This window comes from Xyrauchen texanus, chromosome 7, assembly GCF_025860055.1.
Source record: "Xyrauchen texanus isolate HMW12.3.18 chromosome 7, RBS_HiC_50CHRs, whole genome shotgun sequence".
Taxonomy (NCBI): domain Eukaryota; kingdom Metazoa; phylum Chordata; class Actinopteri; order Cypriniformes; family Catostomidae; genus Xyrauchen; species Xyrauchen texanus.
The window spans coordinates 26,597,785-26,609,542 of NC_068282.1; positions in this window are offsets into that span (position 1 = coordinate 26,597,785).

The following is an 11,758-nucleotide window of genomic DNA, read 5'->3' on the forward strand; positions in this document are numbered from 1 at the left end:
TTTCGTGCTACAACCTAATAAGAACGTATTCAGAACATTAGCTTTATTTAGGTTTCATGGTAACACTTTACAATAAGGTTCCATTTGTTAACATTAGTTAACAACATTAGATAACATGAACTAACAATGAACAATACTTTCACAGTATTTAATGTTAATTTCAACATACTAGTAAACTGTTCAAAAAGTTGTGCTTGTTAACATTAATTAATGTATTATGAATTAACAATGAACAATTGTATTTTTATTAACTAACATTAACAAAGATGAATAAATGCTGTAAACAATATATTGTTTATTGTTTGTTCATGGTGCTTAATGCATTAATTAATGTTAATGAATGGAACCTTATTGTAAAGTGTTACCAGTTTATTAAATCTTTTTCGTCAACATTTCATTATTATTCATTATTTTTCAAAAACGTTGCAGAGCAGTTTTTGATAGACCCCCGTAAATGGGTAGCTGCGCCCCTGCTTATGGTAACAAGTGCAAGTTTCCACTTTCTACCGTGTATATTATATATCCCGGAATCAAACCTACAACCTTGGAATTGTTGCCCAGCGAACGCAGAATGTTTCCTTAACGTTAATTTATGGTTCCCATTTCATTGTTTTTTTGGGGGAACCAATTCGTTATGTTCTAGGAAAGTTTTGTTTAGGTTTTAGTTTTTATATGATAACGTTCTCAGATCGTTCCATGGAGGTTTTTGTGTAACAAACTAATAAGAATGGACAAAATTCGAGCTAATTGTTATGTTAAGCTTTAATATTTCATTATTTTTCATCATCATTTAAATAGTTTTCATAATGCATTCACTGAGCACTCTACTAGGAACACTATGGTTCTAATAAGTGCCCGACGTGGTCTTCTGCTGTCTGCCTCAAGGTTCGATGTGTTGTGCATTCTGAGGTGCTATTCAGCTCAATACAATTGTACAGAGTGGTTATCTGAGTTACCGTAGCCTTTCAGTCAGCTTGAAACAGTCTGGCCATTCTCTCATTAACAAGACGTTTCCATCCGCAGAACTCCTCGGTTATAATCACTGAGATTTTTTCCACATTCTGATAAGTTGATGTAAACCTCAACCGAAGCTCCTGACTTTATGATTTTATGCATTGCACTGCTGCCACAAGATTGGCTGAGTAGAAAATCACATGAATAAGTAGGTGTAGAGTAAGAGTAAGTTCAGGTGTTCCTAATAAAGTGTTCATTGAGTGCATTTCATAAACTCAAAGGTTTTGACAGCCAACAGCTGACATTAGTCCAGTATAGCATTTCATTAACTGTAGAATTAAAGATCACAGTGTATGGGATTTAAAGCCAGAATGCATTATAATGATCAGATAAATGATATAAAGCCTCTCTCAGCTGAAAATGTTAAAACAGGGTTCAGTGTAGTGTGAAAAGCTTTTATGAACCGTACATTGCAATGATCTAGTTCAACTACAGGAAAACTCAAGGAGTAGCACATTCCTGGCTAATTTGATTGATTTGCATTGATACCCTAATAGTTCATGACCAACTCAACATGCCACAGCTACCAACACCACTATTCCAGTAATGACCATGGGCTCTCGCCATAGCAACAAGCATGCCAAAAGAGCACAGCGCCACTGAAGTGATGCTGACTTAAGCTGATCTGTTTGCTGTAAACATTAGCAGGGCCTAGTTTAGCGGAGTTGAAGTCAGAGCCAGCGCAAGTAAGTGTTGATGGGTAGCTGTTTCCATACGCAATCTTAAAGCTGGCAGAGCAAAATACATATGCCGATGCCATCTGGACCTCCAGTAGCTGCACTAAAGTGGAAGAAGAAGACTAGAGGGTTAATTAATCTTTTCACCCTTACTTAACTCTGTCCAGCTCACTAACCAGAGTAGATTTTCATAAAATCTTCTTCATATATGTAGATAACATTTATTAAAATGAAATGAGGGCAGTGCACTAATTTTTAATGCAGAGAGTATGGATAACTAAATGACTGAACAGAACAAACAAATCCTCTGACCTTCTGCACCGTCTGTAAATAGCATAGAAAAACAGTACTACTTTAAAAACATACAAGCTTCTCCATCAACATGTCAAAAATCAAAGTTCTTAATAAGGATGGAAAATATATTTACAGAAAACTGGTATTTCAAATTGTTCTAACGGACATGAGAGTTACCTGGCATCTGACAATACCTGCACTCTGTTCCATATTTAAAACTCTGAGCATGTAGTCTTAGGAAAGTTATACCACTGCTAAAATAATAATAACCAGCAAATCATCACTGGGCAAATTATTTTAATAGTTCAAGTAGTTTTATACCCTAAAACAATGTTTGGTTTTTCCAATAACCTTGGTTCCCATTTCCTTTTTTGTTTCACCACTTGAGAAACACGAGTGCTTAGATCAAACTGACTCTTGCTTCCACTAAAACAGGTCCAACACTGATGTGAATAAAATGGATGTACATTTATATGAAATAAACAGAAAATGAAAAAATGAAAAAGAATCTTTCATTCTTTAAAGTTTAGGGGCTTAGTTAGGCAAAAACACTGCAATGCTGTGCATTGGACGGTAACTGATAGTGTGTTCTGGCACCTGCATTTTCACCTGCCTCAGGTGCACACCTCATTTTTCAGTTTCATTGAAAAAGTAATCACATTACTAATTACTTTAAGTTACTTTCTAAAACACTTTTCCACTCAAAAAATTCTAAATAATGTCTATTTCTTTCACAAATCATACACTCAGCGCCTCAATTTCTCCTTTACAATGACTTGTTATGGCCAAAATTCATGTATTCTACATTAATAATATATTACAAATAAGCATAACCCTATAATGTACTTAAAAGTAATTAAATTCATTGAAAGTCAGTAACTGTAATCTGATTACAAGAATTTAAAATGTAATATGTTACACTACTTTTGATTAAAAAATTAATTAGATTAAAGTAACTAGTTACTTTATACCCAAACCTGTACACCTAAATCGTATTATATATTGTTATTTACAGAAAAGGAGCCATTCAAAAATTTATTTCATAAGTGTAATGGAGAATACATTACATTTTCTTATTACTGCTCCCTTAGATCCTTCCCAATTCATCTTTACCTTCCAGAATCAGACACAAATTTAAATGACGCAATGATGCAAGAAAATGCATCCATAGATTTGCTGATTGAGCACACAAATTGAATAGATTAAAAAAATATTTTTGAAACCCACTCAACAACATATACTGCTGCAAATCCTATCCCAAAATCCCATGTAAATTAATATGTTATTAAAATTCTGGAAATACATGTTTATCTACCTCTTGGGTTTTTAGAATTGGAGATCATCCAAATAAAATCAGGTTTAAGAGGAGGCGATTTCTGGGACTTGGTGGAATTGCTTTCATCTGGGCCAAAAGCCCCTGCATCCATGTTATCATGGATTACACTCCATTTGCTCTCTCTGATGGATAGAGGGAGAGGGCCAAAAATAGGCAGCACAGAACCACACCCCTCCACAGGCCTAATGGATATTCCACTGAGGCATTTCTGCTGGATTTGATTTCTTGATATCCTGACTTTTCTGATATAAGAAGTGTTTGGGCAAACCAAACCATACTGAATACACATTAACCAGCAATCAGGCCTTAAAAAGCTGCCTTAAACACTGATACAAAATGAATAGATTTGGCACATTTAAAGGGATAGTTCACACAAAAATTAAAATATTCTCTCACCATTTACTCACTTTGATGCCATCCCAGATGTGTGCGACTTTCTTTCTACTGCTGAACACAAAAAAAATAAATAGAATAGAATATCTCGGCTCTGTAGGTCCATACAATACAACTGGATGGTGACCAGAACTTTCAAGCTCCAAAAATCTCGTAAAGGCAGCATACAAGTAATCCATATGACTCAGTGGTTTAATATATGTCTTCTGAGGTGATGCCATCACTTTAGGTGAGAAATAGATCAATATTTCAATCTTTTTTGCATCTCCACTTTGAATTTCACTTTCAGAATGTGAATGTGGAGATTTATAGTGAAAAGGACTTAAATATTGATACGTTTCTCACCAACACATATCATATCACTTCTGAATACATGGATTTAACCACTATCATATGAATTACTTTTTTGCTGTCGTTCTGTGATTTTTTTGTAGCTTGAAAGGTCTGGTCAAATTTACTTGCATTGTATGGACCTACAGAGCTGAGATATTCTTCTAGAGGTCTCCGTTTGTGTTCTGCAGAAGAAATAAAGTAATTCACATCTTGGATGGAATGAGGGTGAGTAAATGATGAGAGAAATTTCATTTTGGGTGAGCTATCTCTTTAAAGTCAGGTGATGCCAGAAGACTAAAAAGAACTAGCGCATCTGTGTGGATCTAGTGTGCTATTTTTCTATGATACAGATACACTTTTGTTTAAGCTTAAGATAAATTGCATATACAGTAAAAACAAGCATCTAACCTGTTTCAAAATTAATTTGTCTCACCTTGCATAAAACGAACACTGCATTTAGGAGTGCCACTCTAATTGAGAAAGCAATGCAGACAAAAGGGATTTAAGTTCCTTTCTAAGCCTGTATACACAATAACATTGTTAATTTATTTTGCTCAATAACGGGACACATAAATAACATATTTACAGTGAGACACAGGTCACTTTCATTGCATCTTTTTCTATATGATGTTCATATTTATGTTGGTATGATGTTTTTTTTTATTTTTATATCAAAGTGACTATTTGCGATAGGTGTAAATAGCACCAGCCACACAGCATGGTTATTTGTTCTCAAATAGTCTGGTGGAAACACAGAACTTAAACAAAAAGTAATATTCAGAAACCCTTGTTATTAATGATACCTGTGGCAGTTAGGTGAAATGCAGCCAGCTACCTGTTGCTCGTGCTCGCGCTCATGCACACACTCCATAGGGACGCAAGCGAGCGAGCATCCAAAACAATGACGTAACGTATAAAGAGACAACGTGATTCACCGACATCATATAGACAGATGAGGAAGCATAATTAAAATTACACAGTTATGATTGTTTTACTACAAACTTTGAGACTAAACTAAACCTACTTATCAGCTAACACAGCATACTGTTACATGCATACAGCTACATACTACCGAACTATACGAGACAGTTTAATTTGCACTGTTATGTTGCACTATTGTATGTTTTGTATGTCATAGGTTATACTACGATCAAGAAACCAGCGTATTTGCTTAATTTTATCCTGTATACCTGACTTTTAGTATAAAGAGTAGATTGTTGAAATTATTTGAATGTTATGAAGCAAGGTAGCTTGCAATTCGTCAGCATTAGCAGGCAAGATCAAGTAGGGCTAAAATGACACAGATCAATCCTTATGGCACTATATTTCACATGCTTTGCAATTATGTAAGTTTACCTGTCCAATAAGAATAACATCAATTCAGGGTCTGTTTTGATACCCAAAACCGAATAAAGGTCCTTCCAGGAATCAAATGTCCTGCCGATGTTCACTGTGCTGATGTTTGCTCGACCATGATCACGTTCCCACTTAGCCACACAGGATTACATAGATAAATGTTTTTTTTTTTTTGGCTTACTCAGAGTTTGTGTAGCAGTCGGTGTTGTGCTGGGAGCCAGACGTTTGCTGGATTCCATCTCTAAGATAACATTACCTAGTGTTGCAGTTTGTTGTCACTGTTGATTAGCGGAAGAGAAGCTATTACTGTCTGAGGCGAGGCTCTCGGTGTACGCATAAATGGCACATCCTTTGGATTTTCCCCGCAAAAGTTACCTGCTCCCTTTGCATGAAAATCAGTCTACAGGCTATAATAGGCAACCTAGGAAATCCGGGAAGGGCTCATTTTTTAAGTTGCGTTACTAGCTGTTCACACATTGGCAAATAAAAAGGCGAATATTACATGAACATTTTTACATATTGCACCATTAAGTGTTGCTGCAATAGCTTAGTGTGTAAAGATGATTTAAATGTGCTTTTTTCATGCAGACGACCCAGGTTCGATTCCGACTTTTCTAATCCTGTTTCCTGTCTCCAAATGTAGTGGAGTTTTAATTGTAGTTTTACATAAATTTCCATTAATACTACTGTAACAGGGTTCAATGGAAAGGAGGAGGCGGGAACCGGACGAAGCATCAAAGTAATGTTTTAACAAACATAAACACATATAGGGCAGCTGCATGTAGCTCTCTCTCTCTCTCCCGAACTGCCGCATCTCGTTGCACTTATCCCTCTCCTCGGCTGATTAGCCCGATTGGGGCCGGGTATGCGTAGTTCCGTAGTCCCGCCCTCTTCCTAGTCACAACTACTTATTTATAATGATAAATAAAAATGTATATAAAGGTTGATTTCCTCACAGTGACTTGGTCATGATGAAGAGAGTTGAGAGAAAGGTTTGATCCGGGTAACCATGGTTTTACTATAGTAATACTGTAGTTACAATGTCTTTTTGGCAGAAGACACAGTTTTATTGCAATTAATAATGGTGTAACTACAGTAATATGGTGTTATAGTATATGGTATATAGCATATAATATAGTATTTAATATAGTAACCATGTTAATCTAATTTTTGTAAGGGAAGGTTAGGGCTAGGTTAAGAGGTAGGGGTTGGTGTAGGTCTCTGGGGTTCTAAATAAACACAATGCACATTATGGAGTTATAGTTAGTTTTTAATTAGGGGTGCAAATAGTATCTGCCACTGCAAAGTGCAAAGAAGATGCTTTTGTTACTATTTACTCTTCAATGTTAGTAACTTGTGACTAAGGCTGACATTCTGCCTAATATCATCTTTTGTATTCCATGGAAAAAAGTAAGTCATACATGTTTGAAGTAAGATGAAGGTGAGTAAATCATAAGAGATTTATAATTTTCGGGTGAACGATCCCTTTATTATGCACATAAATACAGGGTTTGCAAAAGGAAGCCAAAAAGGTGAGACAAACAGTAGATTGTCCTGAAAGCAACTGCAGGTTGAAAAGGATTAAAGTAGGAAATTCAATGGGATTATCATGATCATATGAAAGGTTAAATCTATTTCTATGGTGAATTACTATCTTTATTTTTGTCTCTAATTTAGACAATACCTTCAGAAAGGCTGAGCTCAAAATCCATGTAGCATTTTCATTCCCAGTGGCAGTGGTTTTTATTTACATTAAATGATAAAAGCGAACTCATTGGCATAAAAATTTAGTCCAACACATTTCTACAAATCCCAATTCCACACAAGAGCATGAGATTGAATGCTTGATTCTTAAAGGGATTAGGTTGTTTGAGAAATTAGTCTTGCACCACAATGTAAGGCAAGGTGTAGATGATAGTGCACATTATAATGAATGGGTTTAATAATCGCCTGAAGATTAAGGTTAATAAATCTTGAGGAGTGAGTACATAAACTTAATACCACTCATCATGTAAGCCACTCAAAAAATTTATTCTATACTTTTGCATGTCTTAAATGTGCATTTGTTGCATTCAAATAGCAGTTTTAGCCTACACTAAAAGCAGAGCACATGAAAAGCTGCATTTCTCTGATAATGATCAAAGAGAGTTCCCTTGACACTTAAAAACAATGACAACAAATAAACAGGCTCTTTGGCAAACTGGTTCATGATAGGTTAAGAGCGTTATGGGGTAGGATTATGAAAAAGAGAGTCATATTTTCAAATTTTTGATGTCCTGCCTTCCAAAGCTCTCTGAATTCTCTGAAATATGATGAGATTTGAGAAGAGAGTGGCTCACTAGTATTGTTTCAAAGGGAGGCCTGAATGGTTTACAAGTGATAAATGTCATCTTTGTAATTTGAGGGCTTTGAATTTACATAGTGTACACACTGTACAAATACAACCTGGGTGTGTAAATTTTCACAATCTGAAAAGTCCAGTTAAAAACAAGAGATCTTATTCGGGGTCGTAGCTCTTCTGATAACATTAGGCATTTCATAGGTATCATGTGGTCAGTGGTGAATGATCAGTCTCCGGTTGCTGCCATCTCACTTGATGCCGAAAAGGCGTTTGATATGGTAGAATGGGATTATCTTTTTAAGATTTTGGAAATATATGGGAATACTTTCATTGGATAGATTAAGTTACTTTATAGACACCCGGTAGTGGTGGTACAAACAAATTGATTAATTTCAAATAATTTTACTCTGGATATTCCCATTATTGTTCTGTCTTGCTCTGGAACCATTAGCAGCCATGATAAGAAAGGTGGATGATTTTCCAGGGGTGATGGCGGGAGGTATGGCGCATAAGCTTTTGCTTTATGCAGATCATATTTTATTATTTGCCTCCAAACCCACTAGATCTATGCCTTGCCTGCAGAGAATTATTAATTCCTTTTCTAAGTTCTCAAGATACAGAGTTAATTGGTCTAAATCCGAAGCTTTGTCACTGACAGCATACTGCCCGGTAACAGCTTTTCAGCCAGGCACCTTCCAGTGGCCCAAATAGGGCATTAATTATTTGGGTATTCTATTCCCAGCAAATTTATGTGATTTAGTTAGTTAATTTTGACCCTTTAATAAAAATGTTTTCGAGTGATGTGGGCAGGTGGGCTTCATTACATTTATCTATGATTGGGAAGGTGAATGTTTTTAAAGTGAATTGTATTCCAAAATTTAAATACCTGCTACAATCTCTCCCCATAGATGTTCCCCTTTCTTATTTCAAGCAATTTGATAGCATAGCAAAGTCCTTCATTTGGAATGGTAAACGTCCCAGATTACATTTCAGTAAGTTGCATAGGCCGATTGACAAAGGTGGGCTAGGCCTACCCAAGATTTTATTTTATTATTATGCATTCGGACATTTGGCTCATTGGTCACTTCCACCTGAGAGATCCCCTCCCTGGTTTTGTATTGAACAGGAAGTTCTTGCCTCCATTTGGTCATTGCAAAGCCTTTCTATCAAACTATCCAAAGAAGTTAAGTTACATCCCATTATCTCACATTTGCACTCAGAATGTACAAAAGTGTCCATAGTGTTTAATTCAGACATTTATTTAAATGTAGCCTCGAACATATGGCTGAACCCAAAATAATGTATTAATTAGTCTCCTTTCTGCTGGACAGAGTGGATTGAGAGGGAGGTTAATATGCTGGTGTCCTATATGTGAGTGGAGTGTTGAGATCTTTTGAAAATATTGTTCAACATTTTGGGATTCCCAGGTCTCAGTTCTTTAGGTATTTACAGCTGCACCACCTGCTCTGTACTATTTTTGGGAGTAGCACCCCCCAAAAGCGGAAGATACACTGGGAGTGGTGATTACTGCTTTTGGAAAAGGTCATGAGGCATTGGTGTATTACTCCCTGCTAATTCAGAGTCTGGGGGATGGAGCTTCTGCTTTTCTCAAGAGATTGCGGGAGGAAGATCTAAACTTGGTACTGAAGGAGGGAGTGTGGGCTAGGATAAAAAAAACAAAAACATCAAGTCTACATCTAGATATGCAAGGGTGCAACTTGTGCAATTTAAGATTTTACATTGATTCTATTGGATCCCTTCGAGATTGTATAGGCTTAGTCTGAAAGACACACCCACCTGCTGGTGATGCCAATCAGAAGATGGAGACACAACCCATGTTTTTGGTGGTGTGTTATGATCCAAGAATTTTGGATGATGTTCAGAGTTTTATGTTGGGCACTCAAATAGCATTTTGCCCCAGACTCTGTATTTTAGACGATGGTGCAGTCATTAATATAGGGGATAAATATCTAAAAGAAATTGGGTCCTAGCCAGTGTTATGACTGGCAGACAGGTTGTTCTAAGGGGATGGAATTCAGCTGGTGTTCCGACATTTCAAGAGTGGTGCACAGAGATGGGGAGGGTGGCGGCATTCGAGGAAATGTCATGTAGAAGTCTAGGCAAGTTAGATTCATTTAATAAAAAATGGGCCAGCTACTTGGCCTTCTTGGAGTGCTCTCGGCGAGGGGCAGTGGACAGAGAAGTGTAGTTTTAAATGTGTTTGATTATTTTTATTTATTTATTTATGTTTTAATTGTTTTTTCTTTCTTTTGTGTGTGTGTTTGTGTGCGTGCATGCGCGTGTTTTGTGTGTGTGTGTATATTCAAGTGTGACCACAGGGATATTTTTGAGGGTTAGGGTGGGGTTGGGTATTAGGAGGGGGGAAAGGAAATAATGGGGTTAATTGTTGATTCTGTGAATATATGTTTTGCTTTTCTTTGTCAATTGTATGAATCAATAAAAACTGTTAATCTGAAAAGAAAACCGAGATCTGTTCTACACTTTCTCCTTTATACAATCCACCAGGTGGCGCAGGGCTCAGAAAACAACCTCATCTCCAGGGAAAACAGAAAAATTCCACAACACTGAATTCTTCCACTCTAGTTCTTGTGCTCTCCTTTTTCATTTTGGCCACTCATCACGTTTTGGTATCTATTTTGCTTTTAGGCTGCCATAGACTTTCATTTGCCCAAAACTAGATGCACCCTGGCCCTATTTAAACACTTGTTTGTACCAGTGTTTTTCCAAAATAAACTAATACAGAGCCAGTAAAAGGCAAGGTCAGAATGTTGACTATTGTGTGTCTAACCAAAATTTTGTTAGAAGAAAGAACTTACAATGAGAACTATCAAACATTTTTGAAGGATCCAACAAAATGTTTTAGACAAAACTTCCATGGCAAAAACAATATTTTGGAGTGTATAGGTGAAGCAGGTGACTAAACCCCTTTTCAGAATAAGAATATGTTTAGATTGGTTGAAGGCACAATATTTGCACTTTCAGAAACGCACAAACATCCTGTGCTTTAACACATTATATTCATCACACGCAAAAACTACTCTTGCCAGCACACTATGGGAAAACATTTCCACGAGTTTTGGCAGGCTTGCCTCATAAACTAAAACTCAAACTGTATTACGCTTCCAATGTGTGATGCAATGTGTTTCCTACCACTGTCTCTGAGTCACTAAAGATTTTTCCAAAAGTGAATGTGCTGATCTCCATGAGGACTGCTGCTGGGTGTGGTAGAGCAGCTGCACTTATGGATGCATTTGGTCCTTTAAAAAGGCAATTATCAAATCTGCAGAGATACCGCCAAACAGGTGCTATATAATTCATACGATTCACATAAGCAAATGCTACAGTCAGTGTAACACTAGAGACCAGTTCCTTACAGAAAGAGATACATTTGTTTAACACTTTCAAAAAACTTTTTGTTTACACTTACATGAATGTTTTTATAAGCAGGTGTTGTAGGTGTTAGTGTTATTGTTACACTACTTACTCTCTTTTTAACCACATGGATTTTGTAGCTGCCAAAATGCAAACGAATTAAACGTTTTAGACAAATTGTTAAGTGGAAGCAATTTATTTTAGTATATATATCTATCTCTCTCTTTCCTAGCGTTTGTCCCACATAGGTGTAGGGTCCGCTTCGTGATAGTCCGATATTATATTTGATTTGGCACAAGATTTATGCCGGATGCCCTTCCTGACGCAACCCCCAGTGACTGGTGGACTCTCACTCACACACATAAGGGCAATTTAGAGTCTCCAATTCACTTAACCTGCATGTTATTTTTGGACTTGTGGGGGAAAACAAGGCACCCGGAGGAAACGCACACAAACACGGGGAGAACATGCAAACTCCACACAGAAAGGCCCTAGTTTAGCCGGGACTCAAACCTAGGACCTTCTTGCTGTGAGGCGACAGTGCCACCGAGCTATATATATTTTCTTATTTCCAAAATATAATTTGCAATTTCTTATAGCTCAGAAGTCAAAGTCTGCTTG